Source organism: Bos javanicus, chromosome 13, assembly GCF_032452875.1.
Source record: "Bos javanicus breed banteng chromosome 13, ARS-OSU_banteng_1.0, whole genome shotgun sequence".
NCBI classification, from domain to species: domain Eukaryota; kingdom Metazoa; phylum Chordata; class Mammalia; order Artiodactyla; family Bovidae; genus Bos; species Bos javanicus.
Window position 1 is genome coordinate 25,138,592 of NC_083880.1, and position 17,700 is coordinate 25,156,291.

Here is a 17,700-nt window from a genome sequence, read left to right on the forward strand (position 1 = left end):
TGCCATTTCCTTTAAAAAATAAATTGTATTCAATCCCCGAGCATATGAGATAACCACAGAAAATAGATTCCTGTACATATTTTACCTGGAAGGAAAGTTACTTTTTCAAAAAAGCTCTGAGTTCAGAAAGGTCTGTAGTTTAGCCATCCCTCATGGTCATGGTCACTGTGTCAGTCTACAGTTTGGAAATGCTCTTCTTTCGTGTCTTTTCTAGTGAAGAAACAGATATCCAACTGGCCTCACACTTGCAGAATCTGGCTGTCCACTCCTAGTCTCAGAAACCATTCTGAAAATAGTTTTTTGCCCTTATTTTCAGTTACCCACAGAATTTCTATTTCACTAACTGGGTAAAGAGTACCTGCTCTGTGGTTAAGATTAGTTTGTGTATTCTTATATCTAACATGATCAAATCTTAGGAGAAAAGAGGAACACAGTTGGCCCTCCTTATTTGGGAGTTTTGCATCCTTGGATTCAACCAAGATAGAAAATATTAGGAAAAGAAATATTCCAAAAAAGGAAAACTTAAATTTGCTGAGTTCCGGCAACTATTTATATAGCCTTTCCTTCGTATTTAAAACTTTTTATATAGCATGTCTATTGTATTGGTATTGCAAGTGACCTAGAAATGATTCACAGTGTATGGAGGGTGTGCATGGATTATGTCCTAAGTACCCCTTTTTATATAAGAGACTTGAGCATCCTTGGATTCTGGTATCCCAGGGAGTCCTAGAAACAATCCCCATGGCTATGAGGGACTATTGTACATTTTAACCTAAGTCTGTTGTGTTCTTCCATTTGGAATAAAGAGTGAGCAAGCTATAAAGGTTATTTTCTTTTAACATGAGCATTGTGGAGAGTTAAAATAAGGAGATAACAACATGAACAGTGAGACTATCTGAAATGGGGTCCTTAATAGCGGGAAGCATTTTGTCTGGCCTGTTGCTCTCTGAGTGTCCCTGAGATCTCACTAAAGACTGAAGGCAGGGGGAGAAGGGGACGACAGAGGATGAGATGGCTGGATGGCATCACTAACTCAATGGACATAAATTTGAGCAAACTCCGGGAGATGGTGATGGACAGGGAAGGCTGGCATGCTGCAGTCCGTGGGGTCGCAAAGAGTCAGACACGACTGAGCAGCTAAACAAGCCTCACTAATGTCTGTAGTGTCTGCATGGAAGTGGCCCTAGAGCTATGTTCTCAGTACCCAGGGAGTCTGGTGCTGCTTACCAGTGTCTGCTGTAGTCCAGTGTGTCTGGAGCCTGAATGTAACTATGCTGCCAACAATGGAAGTGAAGAAAAAGAAAATATCTGTCACCCTGTTTACTCATAAACATTTCAAGTTCTGGTTCATTCTAGCCAATTTTTTTTTTTTTTTTTTAAGAACCTCTAAAGAACTTTATTCATTGATGAGGAGTTGTACTGTGGAACCTGAAACTACAGACTTTGGTTCAAGCATAATGTTATTCATTCCTCCACTATGGAAAATAATATGGAAGTTCCTTAAAAAACTAAAAGTAGAGTTACCACGTGATCCAGCAGTCCCATTCCTGGGCATACATCTTGAAAAGATGAAAACTCCTAATTTGCAAAGGTAGTGCCACCCCAGTATTCATAGCAACACTGTTTATAGGAACTAAGACGTGGAAACAACCAAAGTGCTCATCAATGCTGCTGCTGCTGCTAAGTCGCTTCAGTCGTGTCCGACTCTGTGCGACCCCATAGGCGGCAGCCCACCAGGCTCCCCCGTCCCTGGGATTCTCCAGGCAAGAACACTGGAGTGGGTTGCCATTTCCTTCTCCAATGCAGGAAAGTGAAAAGTGAAAGTGAAGTCCAACTCTTAGCAACCCCATGGACTGCAGCCTACCAAGCTCATCAATAGGTGACTGGTTTAAGAAGATGTGGTAGAGATATACAATAGAATGTTCAGATCAGATCAGTCACTCAGTCGTGTCCTCAGCCATAAAAAAGAATGAAATAATGCTGATTGCGGCGACTTGAATGGACCTCGAGATTATCATAATGAATGAAGTAAGTCAAAGACAGGCAGATATCATATAATATCACTTATGTGTGATATATAAAAAATAATGCAAACAATTCTATATACAAGACAGAAACAGACCCACAGACATAGAGAACAAACTTTTGGTTACCAAGGAAAGAGGGAAGGGATAAGTTAGGAGTATGGGATTAACATACAAAAGGTACTATATGTAAAGTAGATAAGCAACAGAGATTTACTTTATAGCACAGAGAATTATATTCAATATCTTGTAATAACCTATAATGGAAAATAAAAGAAAAAATATACAACTGAATCACTTTGCTATACACTTAATATTAACACAATATTGTAAATCAACTATATGTAAGTTAAAAATATCCCTTTGACTGATATCTCCTTTTCAGATGGTATATAATTGATTTTGTTAAGAATCATGGAAAATTCCATTACAGTTAAATCTGGAAGACAAGAGGAGTATTAACTGTGCTTGAATCAGAGGAGCAGGTCTTAAGAAGCGAGCACTACTTCCAGGCAGTAGAGTGAAGGCATTTTTACTTGCTTCCTTCATAACTCACTGAGAACAGTTATGGATACTAACAATGGGAAGAGAGAGGGGAAGAAAATTCCATTTTGCAAAAAAAAAAGGAAAGTATGCTACCAACAGTTTGTATAATCTTGACCTTACCCTCAACAGAGGAAGTTTTTTGAATGAAAAGCAAAATTCATAGGTGAGAGGAGGCAATGTTACCAGGTCAGAACACTTCCACTTGCAGAAGGCCTGTGATTTAAAAGGCAGTGCTGTGTGCCTCTCAGATGTTGATGCCACAGACTGAAGAGTGAGGGTAACATGATTTTAGGGCAAAGCAAGCAACATATTATTGTGGGGAAAGCATTTGATGTCACAGATCACAGACAATGGTGCCTCTGTTGACTTCTCCCCTCTGCACGCTAGCTTTACAGTAGCTGGCTGGCCCCATTCAAATGGGAGTTATAATGAGAAAGGAGCCAATAGGAGACGTATACCTTACAACTCATGGATTAATCAGGATGGTCTTGATTATGCTACATAACAAGAAAACCCTGTAGGTTTTTTTGTGACATGACACAAAAATGTTTTATTTCTCATGCATACAAAGTCTGTTGTTTGCGATGACTTTATGATTTAGGCCACATTCATGGTGTGGTGATGCCATCATAACATGTGGATTCCAAGTCGTCATGACAGGGGAAGAAAGAGCTAATGGTTCCTCACAGCTCTTACATATGTTGGCCCAGAAGTAGCATCTGTCATTTCCCTTCACTGTAGCATCTTGAATCAGGCACCTACAGGGATGTTTGGTTTATCCAGATTTTGGCTGTGGAGTCTAGTTTAAGAGAGAAATCCCTCCCATTTCCTTATATCAGCTTTCCCAGATGTAGTGAGTGGTTTTTATCAACTTTGTTGGATTGATACATAGCACTTTATACCTTTATGTGTAATTTAAATGTATTAACATAAAAAGAGATGGGAATACCAGACCACCTGACCTGCCTCTTGAGAAACCTGTATGCAGGTCAGGAAGCAGCAGTTAGAACTGGAAATGGAACAACAGACTGGTTCCAAATAGGACAAGGAGTACGTCAAGGCTGTATATTGTCACCCTGCTTATTTAACTTCTATGCAGAGTACATCATGAGAAACGCTGGACTGGAAGAAACACAGGCTGGAATCAAGATGGCCGGGAGAAATATCAATAACCTCATATATGCAGATAACACCACCCTTATGGCAGAAAGTGAAGAGGAACTAAAAAGCCTCTTGATGAAAGTGAAAGAGGAGAGTGAAAAAGTTGGCTTAAAGCTCAACATTCAGAAAACGAAGATCATGGCATCTGGTCCCATTACTTCATGGCAAGTAGATGGGGAAACAGTGGAAACAGTGTCAGACTTTATTTTTCTGGGCTCCAAAATCACTGCAGATGACTGCAGCCATGAAATTAAAAGACGTTTACTCCTTGGAAGGAAAGTTATGACCAACCTAGAAAGCATATTGAAAAGCAGAGACATTACTTTGCCAACAAAGGTCCGTCCAGTCAAGGCTATGGTTTTTCCTGTGGGCATGTATGGATGTGAGAGTTGGACTGTGAAGAAGGCTGAGCACCAAAGAATTGATGCTTTTGAACTGTGGTGTTGGAGAAGACTCTTGAGAGTCCCTTGGACCACAAGGAGATCCAACCAGTCCATTCTGAAGGAGATCAGCCCTGGGATTTCTTTGGAAGGAATGATGCTAAAGCTGAAACTCCAGTACTTTGGCCACCTCATGCAAAGAGTTGACTCATTGGAAAAGACTCTGATGCTGGGGGGATTGGGGGCAAGAGGAGAAGGGGACAACAGAGGATGAGATGGCTGGATGGCATCACTGACTCGATGGACGTGAGTCTGAGTGAACTCCGGGAGTTGGTGATGGACAGGGAGGCCTGGCGTGCTGCGATTCATGGGGTCACAAAGAGTCGGACACGACTGAGCAACTGAATTGAACTGAACATATATTTACATCTACATGCAAAAGCATCTTTTTAAAAAATATACATGATGTACTCTCTCTATGTATGTATATGAAAGTGAAAGTCATTCAATCCGACTCACTGCAACCCGGTGGACTATATAGTCCATGGAATTCTCCAGGCCAGAATACTGGAGTGGATATCCTTTCCCTTCTCCAGGTGATATTCCCAGCCCAGAGATCAAACCCAGGTCTCCCACATTGCAGGCATATTCTTTACCAGCTGAGCCACAAGGCAAGACCATATATATATATGTATTTTTGGTCACACCATATGACTTGTGGGATCTTAGTTCCTTGACTAGGGATTGAACCTATGCCCTCTGCACTGAAAGCATGAGGAGTCCTAACCACTCTGCCAGGAAAGTCCTGATGTACAATAATATGTTTTACAGGTTATAAGAGGTAGTGATTCACAATTTTTAAAGGTTATATATGCCATTTTTAGTTATTATAACATTGGCTGCATTCCCTGGGTTGTACAGTATATCCGTGTAGCTCATTTTAACCATAATGATTTGTACTTCCTAATCCCCAGGTAATGACATCTTTTGACTTATTTTTGATTAAGTGTCATAGAAGAACTTCCATCACATTGGATCATGCCTCATGCCATGGATTTCAGGGGATCAGTCTAGACCTTCGAGAATACAAGTAGTCCCTTTGTCATGTATGGAAAACCCCAAATTTATCAAATTTTTGTCTGTCGTCTTTATCTTAACCCTAATCAACCTAGATATGTGAAAGTGTTGGAAATTCACAAACATGCATTGATATTCATGGATCAGTGTATCAGCAAAGCCTGGAAGGTAGGCTGGTTGGAACTAGAGATGCGCTAAGACCATAGACCGTGCAGTTAATGGAGGCCTTAGGCCACAGTGAAGATCTGGTGAAAGGTTCGTGTTGTGGAGGGATAGATCTTACACAGTTTTGTTTCGTTGTTCAGTTGCTGAATTGTGTCTGACTCTTTGCAACCCCGTGTATTGCAGCACACCAGGCTTCTCTGTCCTCCACTACCTTATCTATGTTTTGTAAATAAATCAATACAAAAATGAAAAGCTTATAATTTATAGTAAAGGAAATAAACCCCCAGCTAAGAACTTCCTCTTTAGCACTATTAATTTATTCTAATCCAAAGTGGAAAATGCTGGTGGAATAGCCATGTTTAGCAGCAGAAACATATTTAGCTATTTGAACTAACGACTGATTCAGGGTTTACAGACCAATTTCTTACCTCAGCCTTAAGGAAAAAGGAAACAACATCTTGGCAGTTAAGAAATCAAATGCAGGGACTTCCCTGGTGGTCCAGAGGGTCGGACTTCACCTTCCGTGCACGAGGTTAGATCCACCAAGGGGTTAGATCCCTGGTCAGGCAGCCAAGATCCCACTGGCCTCAAGGCCAAAAACTGAAACATAAAATGGAAACAATATTGTAACATTCAATAAAGACATTTAAAAAAGAAATCTAATGCAGTGTATGCATAGCAAAGAATAAAACCAAGTCACAGTAGGAAGAGGGAAGAAATAGAAACCTCTCCATAGGCTGCCATGAAGGTGGAGAATCTTAGTTAAATGTTCAGCTTTTCTTTTTTTTTAGCACTATTTTCTCAGCTATTATTTACAGTGGTAGAAAAGTGGAGAAGACTACAAGGACTGCATATTATTGGCAGCACTAAAATTGTGATACTTGCTGTTTACACATATTAGTATATTCCATCCTCCCCAGAACCCTGTGGGGTAGGCACATTTATTATGAACTTTACTTAACAGAATGATACAGAGCCTTTAGGTCTCATCCAGAGTGACACAGCAAGTGAGTAGTAGCACCAGGACTTAATCTTGTTACCTGGATGTGAGGCCCTTGCTCTTGACCTCCAGATTATCTCATCTTTCTGATGGGTGATGGAATCCAAAGGTACTCTAAAGCACCAAAGAAATAAGGAAGGACTGAGGCTTCCCTGGTGGTCCAGTGATTAAGAATTCGTCTTCCAATGCAGGGGATGCAGGTTCAATCCCTGGTCAGTGAACTAAGACCGCACATGTCTCCATGCAACTAAATCAGCTTACCACAACTAGAGAGAAGTGTATGAGCCATAATGCAGAGCCCACATACTGCAACTTGACACAGCCAAATAAATAAATAAATGTTAAAATAAGGAAGGATTGGAATGGGGGACCAGGTTGCCCAGCATCAATAGGTAAGAAATGTAGTAGTCATCGCATACTGGCTGAGTCCCAGGTGGCAAAGTGGTTAAGAACCCACTTGCCAATGTAGGAGATGCAGGTTTGATCCCTGGGTTGGAAAGATTGCCTGGAGGAGGAAATGGCAACTCACTCCAGTGTTCCACTCCATGGGCAGTGGAGCCTGGCAGGCTGTAGTCCATGGAGTCACAAAAGAGACGGACATGACTAAGCATGCACACACACCATATTGGCTGAAATGCCAGCCTCCTGATTAGATCAGCCTTTAATAATTTGTGGAAGAAAAGAAATTTGCGGGGAAGAAAAGTGGTGTATATCTGAGAAAGATAAAAATTGAGAAAATGTAATTTTTGGTGGAGCAACCCTGCCGATTGACAGGAGCATGTGTCATAACAAATTACGTGTTGTATTTAAAGGATATATTATTTGTCTATCAGTGTATATGTGAGTGTGTGTTTAATAACCTACCAGAGGCCTGTGAATAAAGAATATGATAGGATTGAAAGCATCGGTATAAAAAAAATTTCTCATTCTCAGAAATTTCAAATAATACTGGATATTTCAAAGGGAAACAAACAATAGTCATCTAAATTTGAGTGTGATGGAAAACAACAGTAAAAAAAAAAAAAAAAAAAGAGCAGTCTAATACTTAACAGATGATGCTTCTCCAGGGAGCAGATGAAGGGACTGGCCTAGAAATATTTCCCAGAAGACTGATAATTTGCATTGTGGCTTAGAGGGTGGGGTGGGGGTGCATTTCAGCAGATTTGGGATATTACATCGTAGGACACATTGTGGGGTCTCAGTAAAGAAAGACTAGATTCCAGGGGGTGCAGTCTTCCCTTGCAAACTTGACATTGATCATATAGGATACAGAGAAAGAGGAAGATCCTGAGTGGAGATCACTCACAGCTCATGGCTGTGAGTGTTTAATTGGGTGCCACCAACCCCTGCATTAGCTTTCATTTTAATTAGTGTTGCGCCGAAGAGCAGGAGAACATGTTTTGAGAACAGTGCTATATTAAAAAGGGCTCTGCCAAAAAACAAAAAAGGAATCAAAATAAGATTCTACTGGAAAATCTGTTGATGGGTACCTGGGAGTAGGTGGGGAAGGTGAGGGAAGTCAAAAAGCAAAGCAGAACTGTAGTGGCAGGAGACACCTGGCAAGTGCCTTCAGTCAAGCCGAGAGAAGACTGCCATTGCAATTAGATCGAGATTCTGGCGTTGAGGAATCCGCAAAAGACTGGTGGGACTTCCCTGGTGGTTCCGTGGTTAGGACTGTGCTTCCAGTGCAGGGGGCTCAGGTTCAGTCCTTGGTTGGGGAAGTTCCACATAGCCAAAACAATAAATAATAGATAAAGTCTTTATTAGTTCTAAAAAGCAAGCAGAAAACCCCAAAAGAGACGGGTGTGATTTAGTCCAGCACATCAATGCGAACTTAAATTGCAGTCGTCTGAATTGTCCCGAATCTCCTCAGTCATCAGGCTTAATTCTTCATCATTATTCACCCTTCCCCTGCAGCATTTTCTTGGATTAATTCAGTCAAATGGTTACTTATCATGGTCCCACACTGTGAGTTCGGCATCATATAAAAAACACGAAATAATATATCAAAACATACAAAACACAGAACCTGCCCTGCCTAGCATATGTCATGTTAGTGGACAGAGTACCAATGTTTGGGCCCAGTATGAGTGAATTAACACACACAGGACACCCAGCTGTGTGACAGGAGGCAAGTCAGTCCATTTCCCTGAGGCTCTTTCTTAACCATAGAATTGAGACAGATAATAGTGTTGGGGTGCTGATAGATGAGATAACTTATCTCTACTGTAGCAGTTTAATGCATTCTTATCAAGGAGAGCATTCTGGTGGGAAAGTCAAGGCCAGTACCATTAGGGCGGCACAGTGTGCGTCCTCAATAGCAATGATCGAGAGCAGTGTTTTTTGTAAAGGTATGTTCTACAGAATCCTAGCTCCCCAGGCTGTTAATAGCTGTATGGGGAGAAAGTTACCAATTTGAGGACATTCTTAGATAACCAAAGTGAATTTCTACATTGCAGGACTGGTCAGATCTTTTAATATGCTGAACGACTTTGTGAATCTCATGTTGGAGATTTGGAAGTAGGTGGGTGAGGAATGAAAGGGCAGTATTTCCAAACCCTATTTGCTGAAGAATTATTGTTTGGTGGGGGGACTTTTGTCTTGTGAGACACATTCAGAAATGGTGGAATGTCATGCAAAAGCTTATATTCAGAGCGGTGGGAGATTTCAGAGAGGGAAATTTTGTACAGGAGACCAGAAGTTAAGTGGGGTCTCTTGGAATGATTCAGGGCTCCTGGAGACAGTAAGCTTGCCCTAATTATCTGTTCCCTCAATGTCCAGATCACAGTAGATATTCAACAAATATCTATGGCAAGGATGTTGACAGATTATGATTTGAATGATTTGATGAAGGCATGGAGGCATTCTGATGGAGGAGGGTGGCCGGGAGAGGCAGTGATGCAACAGGAATGGAGGTGGCTCCCTGGTGAGTCAGTGGATAAGCCAGTCTGAGTGAGGTGGGGGTGCTGTTTGGAGAAGGGGGAGGGCAGTGGGGTTAAGCAAAGGGGAGTCAGATTGTGCTGGGCCTTGAACATCCGGCAGAAAGCTTGGAATGGCAGACACAGGGCACTTTGCTTTCATTCCACGACTGGAATGAAAAGCAAAGTTCAAAGGTTAGCTTTTTAGTGCTACCTAGAAGGGACCATGTGGAAAGCCTGGATGCTTGCCTGGAAGTGGTTGCCATGTCCAGGAGGCAGTGATAAGGTCCAGTGTCGTGGAGCGGGCATGGAGCTCAGCCAGAATGAAAGGATGACGACACATCAGATACGCGAATGAAAAAATGAGAATGACTCGGTGACTCAACAGAGAAGGATGAAGGTATGAAAAACTGCAGATGGTGTAGCAGAGAAGGCAGGAATACCCAGTGCCCTCCCCACCCCACCCTCCCGCCCCCCAGAGACCTAGATTCTGGTTTCCACTGAGGTCCTAGCTGTGCCAGTTTATTGAGCAAGTCACTAAGCTCCTATGTCATCCGTCCATATTGTGTGACCCCCTGAAGAACTAGAGAAGTACCACGGAAGGTTATGGCCACAGTCACGAGAGGGGGGGGTGGGGCAGGGAGGGGGAAGGACACGAGTGTTAACTCTTGAGATCTGCTGTTGGAGATGGGCTATGGGGAGAAAGATCTGGTCTGGAGCTCAGTGGATTTTTTGACAAAATTCTGTAGTGTCTTCCCTTTGAAAGGCTTTCATATTTGCCCTCTCGGGGCCCCACTTTGCACCAGCCTCATTTTGCATCCTTGTCTCAGCATCTATGTCATATCAGGCCTTCTCTTTTTCCTTCCTTTGCCCTAATCCAGGGTTTTCAGACCCTGCGCAGGTATGAAAGTGAACTGGGAAGCCTCAAGAATGTTGTGGGGCTGTCACATGGAGCTTTGAACCGAGGCATCGATTTCAACAGAGTGTGGAGGGGGATGCAACTTACTGCTGCAGTCAAGTAGGAGGCTTTGTTTCATGTCTTGTTTGCACCTAAGATGTATTTTGGGATTAATTAATATGCAGGGACTTTAATTCATGAGTATTTACTGAGATCGCAACTGGGACAGTCAGCAGTTCTCCAATCATGCTGAGATGCTAAGGGGAAAGCAAGTGGTTGGCGTAGTACTTTAGACAGCGGATGGATGTGAGAAAGGAATGAGTAATCACTACAGACAGATTCCATATTTTGGGTTCGCCTGCCTCCCTCTATCGCTTCTTTCCCCTTCCTTTGTTCCTTCCTTCTTCCCTTTTAGTTTTTTTTTTTTTAAGAATTATCTTTTTTTTCCTTCAATATTTATTCATTTTCTCTTTTAATATTTGTTTATTTATTTGGCTGTGCCACATCTTGGTTGTGGCACAGGGATCCTCAGTCTTTGTTGTGGCAGGAGGCATCTTTATTTGTACCATTCGAGATCTTTCGGTTGCAGCATTCAAAGGCTTAGTTGCAGCCTGCGGGAGGATCAGGTTCTCTGACCAGGGATGGAACCCGGGCCACCTGCATTGGGAGCGAAGAGTCTTAGCCACTGAGTCACCAGGGAAGTCCCCCTTTTAGTTTGTAAACATTTTGGTTAGACCAGAATATTCTGTACAAAAGTGTGCATCTGCGCTCCGTTGCTCAGTCATGTCTAACTCTTTGCAACCCCGTGTACTGTAGCCCTCCAGGCTCCACTGTCCATGCGATTTCCCATGCCAGAATACTGGGGTGGCTTGCCATTTTCTTCCCCAGGGAATCTTCCTGACCCAGGGATTGAACCTGAGTCTCTAGCATTTCCTGAATTAGCAAAAGTGCTGAGTATTAAACGTGTGAGAACCATTGCTCTTCCAAGTCTGCTTATCCCATCTCCTTGATATTTCTCCAGCTACTCCATACATGTTTTACTTCTAGTTAAGTACTAGGAACTTTAGTGCCCATACAAGCTTCTAGAGAGCAAATGTCATTTTTGTTCTCTTTCTTGGGTTTGCCTGTTCTATTCATTATTTCAAAGAATGAGTTTCCATTTGTTTTTCTTTTCCATATTATTGTTTGCTGTCTTGTTGCAAATTTTATAATTAATGATCTTTTCCCAGGGTTTTTGTTGTTGTTCTTTGTTGTTTCTTATAGTTTTTTAGAATGTGTACTGAATTTACTTATTTTTTATTATTTGTTTTGGCCATGCCATATGGCTTGCAGGATCTTAGTTCCCCTACCACAGATTGAACCCAGGGCACAGCAATGAAAGGGCTGCATCCTAACGGCTGGACTGCCATGGAGTTCCCTGAGTTTCCTTGGTTTTAGTATTTCTTGTTTAATAATGAAGGCAGATCAGTTTAGTTCAGTTCAGTTGTTCAGTCGTGTCTGACTCTTTGCCACCCCATGAATCGCAGCATGCCAGGCCTCCCTGTCCATCAGCAACTCCTGGAGTTCACCCACACTTACGTCCATTGAGTTGGTGATGCCATCCAGCCATCTCATCCTCTCTCGTCCCCTTCTCCTCCTACCCCCAGTCCCTCCCAGCATCAGGGTCTTTTCCAATGAGTCAGTTCTTCGCATGATGTGGCCAAAGTATTGGAGTTTCAACTTTAGCATCAGTCCTTCCAATGAACACCCAGGACTGGTCTCCTTTAGGATGGACTGGTTGGATCTCCTTGCAGTCCAAGGGACTCTCAAGAGTCTTCTCCAACACCACAGTTCAAAAGCATCCATTCTTCGGCGCTCAGCTTTCTTCACAGTCCAACATTCACATCCATACATGACCACTGGAAAAACCATAGTCTTGACTAGATGGACCTTTGTTGGCAAAGTAATGTCTCTTCTTTTTAATATGCTATCTAGGTTGGTCATAACTTTCCTTCCAAGGAGTAAGCGTCTTTTAATTTCATGGCTGCAATCACCCTCTGCAGTGATTTTGGAGCCCAGAAAAATAAAGTCAGCCACTGTTTCCACTATTTCCCCATCTATTTGCCATGAAGTAATGGGACTGGATGCCATCATCTTTGTTTTCTGAATGTTGAGCCTTAAGCCAACTTTTTCACTCTCCTCTTTCACTTTCATCAAGAGGCCCTTTAGTTCTTCTTCACTTTCTGCCATAAGGGTGGTGTCATCTACATATCTGAGGTTATTGATATTTTTCCCCGGCAATCTTGATTCCCACTTGTGCTTCTTCCAGTCCAGCGTTTCTCATGATGTACTCTGCATAGAAGTTAAATAAGCAGGGTGACAATATACAGCCTTGACGTACTCCTTGTCCTATTTGGAACCAGTCTGTTGTTCCATGTCCAGTTCTAACTGTTGCTTCCTGACCTGCATATAGGTTTCTCAAGAGGCAGGTCAGGTGGTCTGGTATTCCCATCTCTTTCAGAATTTTCCACAGTTTATTGTGATCCACACAGTCAAAGGCTTTAGCATAGTCAATAAAGCAGAAACAGATGTTTTTCTGGAGCTCTCTTGCTTTTTCGATGATCCAGTGGATGTTGGCAATTTGATCTCTGGTTCCTCTGCCTTTTCTAAAACCAGCTTGAACATCTGGAAGTTCACGATTCATGTATTGCTGAAGCCTGGCTTGGAGAATTTTGAGCATTACTTTACTAGCGTGTGAGATGAGTGCAGTTGTGCGGTAGTTTGAGCATTCTTTAGCATTGCCTTTCTTTGGGATTGGAATGAAACTGACCTTTTCCAGTCCTGTGACCACTGCTGAGTTTTCCAAATTTGCTGGCATATTGAGTGCAGCACTTTCACAGCACCATCTTTCAGGATTTGAAATAGCTCATCTGGAATCCCATCACCTCCACTAGCTTTGTTTGTAGTGATGCTTTCTAAGGCCCACTTGACTTCACATTCCAGGATGTCTGGCTCTAGGTGAGTGATCACACCATCGTGATTATCTGGGTCATGAAGATCTTTTTTGTACAGTTTTTCTGTGTAATCTTGCCACCTCTTCTTAAGGGCAAATATATCCTGACACCAGCTTGGGCTGTGCCCTGCAGTTTTGTATGAAATATTTTGTTTCATTGCTTTAAAGAAAAGTAAAAATTACCGTTTTTTATTTTTGTCTTTTTTAAGGATTACCCAGGAATATTGCTTTTCCAAGTAGTTGAGATTATCATTATTTATTTATAATTTTATTGAATGTGATCAGAGAATGCAATCTGTAAGACTCCTACTTTTAAATTTGTTTATGGACTTGTTAAAAGGTTTTTTTTTTTAATAGTCCAATATGCAGTCAGTGTAAGGTGTGCCATAAATATTCATGGGAGATTATCTGCTTTATGTTTATTTTATATACCCGTGCATGCACATATATATGTCAGGTTTATTATTTGTATCACTCATTGCTTCTCAGTCCTTATTTTGTTATTCTACTGCTGTTCAGTTTTAAACAAAGTATAATAAAGTTGCTCACTCAAATTGTATTTTTATCCTGTTCTTGTAGTCTAAAAATGTTTGTTTTATAATTTTTAGTTGTATTTGTTGCAAACACATTTATGATGATTAGCCCTTTTCCCTAAATTATGTCTTTTTATATTCAATGGTACCCACTCCAGTACTTTTGCCTAGAAAATCCCATGGACGGAGGAGCCTGGTGGGTTGCAGTCCATGGGGTTAATAGAGTTGTACACAACTGAGCGACTTCACTTTCACTTTTCGCTTTCATGCATTGGAGAAGGAAATGGCAACCCACTCCGGTGTTCTTGCCTGGAGAATCCCAGGGACGGGAAGCCTGGTGGGCTGCCATCTATGGGGTCGCACAGAGTCGGACACAACTAAAGTGACGCAGCAGCAGCATATTCTGTTTAGTGTGTGTGAACTTTTTTTTAGTGTGTGTTAATATTAACATTGTTGCTCTTGCTTTACATTTGTTTACATTTGTCTGGTGGTATGTTTTAGCCATCTGTTTTCAAATTTTATTAATACTGAGTATATATTGGAAACCACCTAAAACGTAGCTTGCCTTTTTTTTTTTTTTTGGCTTGCAATTTTAATGACTGTCAGACAATTGGAGATAGGAGACGACCAGAGCCTGAGCCAGAAAACAAGACTGGACAGAAGCACATTGGCAGCACCTGCTCTGGAAGTCAGGGTTCTGCAGAGAAACTGAACCATAGGTTAGAGAGAGAACAAGAATGAGCATGAGTGAGAGATTGATTCAGCCTAAGGTCTTGGCTCACACTTTTGTAGGGAGTGGTGAGTTTGAAATCTGCCGGGAGGTTGGAGATTCAGGTATGAGTTGATGTTGCCACCTTGAGTCTAGATCTGCAGGCTGGAAACTCAGGCAGGGTTTTTCTGTTACTGTCTTGAGAGGATTCCTTTTTCAGAAACTTTCTTTGCTCCTGAGGCCTTTGACTGATTGGATGAGGCCCACCCACATTGTGGAGGGTAATCTGCTTGACTCAAAGTAAGCTGGCTTAAATGTTGTGTGCGTGTGTGCTAGGTTGCTTCAGTCGTGTCCAATTCTTTGTAACCCCATAAACTGTAGCCCACTGGTTCCTCTGTCCTTGGATTCTCCAAGCAAGAATACTGGAGTGGGTTGCCATATCCTCCTCTGGATGATTTCCCAACCCAGGGATTGAACCCACATCTCCTGTGGCTCCTGCACTGCAGGCAGAATCTTTGCCACTGTTCCACCAAGGAAGCCCGACTTAAATGTCCCAAATACCTCCCCAAATACCATCACAGTAACATCTAGACTTGTTTGACCAAATGACTGGGTGTCATAGTTGACACATAAAATTAACCATCGCCTCGGCATTGTAGAAAAAGCTGACTGAATGTGAATGGATAACTTCTAAAGCAAACAACATGTACAAACAGAAACAGAGCTAGAGATCAAGGACTTAGCATTAGGGAGTCAGCACAGTTGGTTTCCATTGTTTTCATTCAAAAACCCAAGTACTCTTATGCATTTGGTGACATTTATTATAGTGTGCTTTGGATTTACAACATGTATCCTGGTTTTACTCTTTTTAACATTTGTCAGTTTTTCTGTACACCAGAACTTCAGGTGGAAGACATTTCTTGAGAGTCTGCTGTTTCTTGAGCCTTATCTGTCTTGTAGCGGTTCTGTTTGTCCTGGGGTTATGAGCTGTAACACGTTAATCCTGCTCCGTGAAGTCCTTGCCTGCACACAGCCTACAGCTAAACAAATGCTGCTGCTCCACTGATGTTGCTGTGCTGATGGAGTGTTGCAGTGTAGACTCTTCCAGCCCCCATACCAGCTGTCGACTTGGTATATATGGGAGGATGTGCAGAGAGTCTATGTTGCCCTTTACAATCCAGTATGGTTAACATTACGTATCTGTGGGTTCTGCATCTGTGGATATAGCAGGCTGACTGTACTACACCATTTTATAGAAGGCACTTGTGTATTTGCAGATTTTGATACCTACAGAGGTCCTAAAACCCAGTCCCTGGTGGATACAAAGGGATGGCTGAATATATTTTCAGACTTGTCTGCTAAATAAATCTTTTCAGCATAGCTTAGTCTAGTTACTATTTAATATCTCCAATTACCAGCAAATGTTTTATTCGAGTATAGTTGATTTGCAACATTGTGTTAGTTTCTGGTGTACAGCAAAGGGATTTAGTTATAAGTATACATATATATGGGCTTCCCTTGTGGCTCAGCTGGTAAAGAATCCGCCTGCAATGCAGGAGACCTGGGTTCTATCCCTTCGTTGGGAAGATCCCCTGGAGAAGGGAAAGGCTACCCACTCCAGTGTTCTGGCCTGGAGAATTCCATGGACAGTCCATGGGATTGCAGAGTCGGACACGACTGAGCTACTTTCACACACACACACACACACACACACATACATGTATATATATATATGTATATTTTAGATTCTTTTCTGTTATAGGTTATTACAAGCTAATGAATACAGTTCCCTGTGCTATATAGTAGCACCTTGTTTATCTATTTTATAGATAGTAGTGAATATATGTTGATCTCATACTCCTAAGTTATCCCTTCCCTCTTCCTCTTTGTTAATCATAAGTTTGTTTTCTGTGTCTGTGAGTCTGTTTCTGTTTTTTAATATTTAATTAATTAATTTGGCCACCTCAGGTCTTAATTGAGGCACGTGGGCTCTTTAGTTGTGGCCCGTGGGCTCAGTAGTTGCAGTGCTTGGGCTTAGTTGCTCCAGGATCTTAGTTCCCAGACTCGGGATCAAACTAGCGTCCCTTGCATTGCAAGGCAGATTTTTAACCTCTGGACCACCAGGGAAGTTCCTATTTCTGTTTTGTAAATAAGTTCATTTGTGTTATTGTATAGATTCTACACATAAGTAATTTCATACAATTGTCTTTCTCTCTCTGGTATGATAATCTCTAGGTCCATTCATGTTGCTGCAGACAGCAATATTTTCATTCTTCTTCATGGCTGAGTAATATTTGTGTGTGTGTGTGTGTGTGTGTGTGTGTGTGTGTGTACGTACATACACCACATCTTCTTTATTATCCACTCATCTATCGATGGACATTTAGATTGCTTCTTTGTTTTGGCTATTGTAAATAGTGCTGCTATGAACATTGGGGTGCATGTATCTTTTCAAATTACAGTTTTCATCTTTTCCAAATATTTGCCCAGGAGTGGAATTGCTGGATTGTATGGCAACTCTGTTTTTCATTATTTAAGGAACCTCCATGCTGTTTTCCACAATGTCTGCACCAGTTTACATTTTCACCAGCAGCTCCCTTTTCTCCACACCCTCTCCAGCATTTGTTATTTATAGACTTTTTAATGATGGCCATTCTGACCAGCGTGAGGATTAACAATATGGAGCATCTTTTCGTGCGCCTGTTGGACCTCTGCATGCCTTCTTTGGGGAAAGTGTCTATCTAGGTCTTATGCATTTTTTTTATTAAATCGTGTGTGTTTTTTGATATTGAGTTGTATGAGCTTTTTGTATATATTGGAAATTAAGCCCTTGTTGGTCACATAATATACAAATATTTCCTCCCCATCTGTAGCTTGTCTTTTTGTTTTGTTTATGGTTTCCTTTGCTGTGCAAAAGCTTGTAAGTTTCCCGTTTGTTTATTTTTGCTTTTATTTCTTTTGCCTTGGGAGACTGATCTAAGAAAATATTGCTACAATTTTTGTCAGAGCGTCTTGCCCATGTTCTCTTCTAGAAATTTTATGTGCCATGTCAATTAGAAGCAACTGTATTAAACTACAGATAGTGCCTGGGCTTCCCTGGTGGCTCACAAGGTAAAGAATCCGCCTGCAATGCAGGAGAAGTGGATTCGATCCCTGGGTCAGGAAGATCCCCTGGAGAAGGGGATGGCTTCTCCCACCAGTATTCTTACATGGACAGAGGAGCCTGGTGGGACAGTCCGTTGGGGTTGCAAAGAGTCGGACACGACTGAGCAATTAACACTACACTGCTACTACAAG

General features: G+C 41.8%; 1 protein-coding gene and 1 long non-coding RNA gene across 18 annotated transcripts in view; one reads left to right on the forward strand and one right to left on the reverse strand.

Moving 5' to 3' along the window:
• KIAA1217 (KIAA1217 ortholog) overlaps positions 1-17,700 on the forward strand; it is a 527,643-nt gene that overhangs the window by 194,805 nt on the left and 315,138 nt on the right. The gene's annotated exons all lie outside the window — the stretch shown is intronic.
• The window catches only part of LOC133259059 (uncharacterized), a 35,314-nt gene that overhangs the window by 12,278 nt on the left and 5,336 nt on the right, over positions 1-17,700 (reverse strand). Inside the window, exon 3 of the long non-coding RNA XR_009740253.1 lies at positions 5,782-5,953. This is a non-coding gene — a long non-coding RNA (uncharacterized LOC133259059). The remainder of the gene's footprint in view (positions 1-5,781; positions 5,954-17,700) is intronic.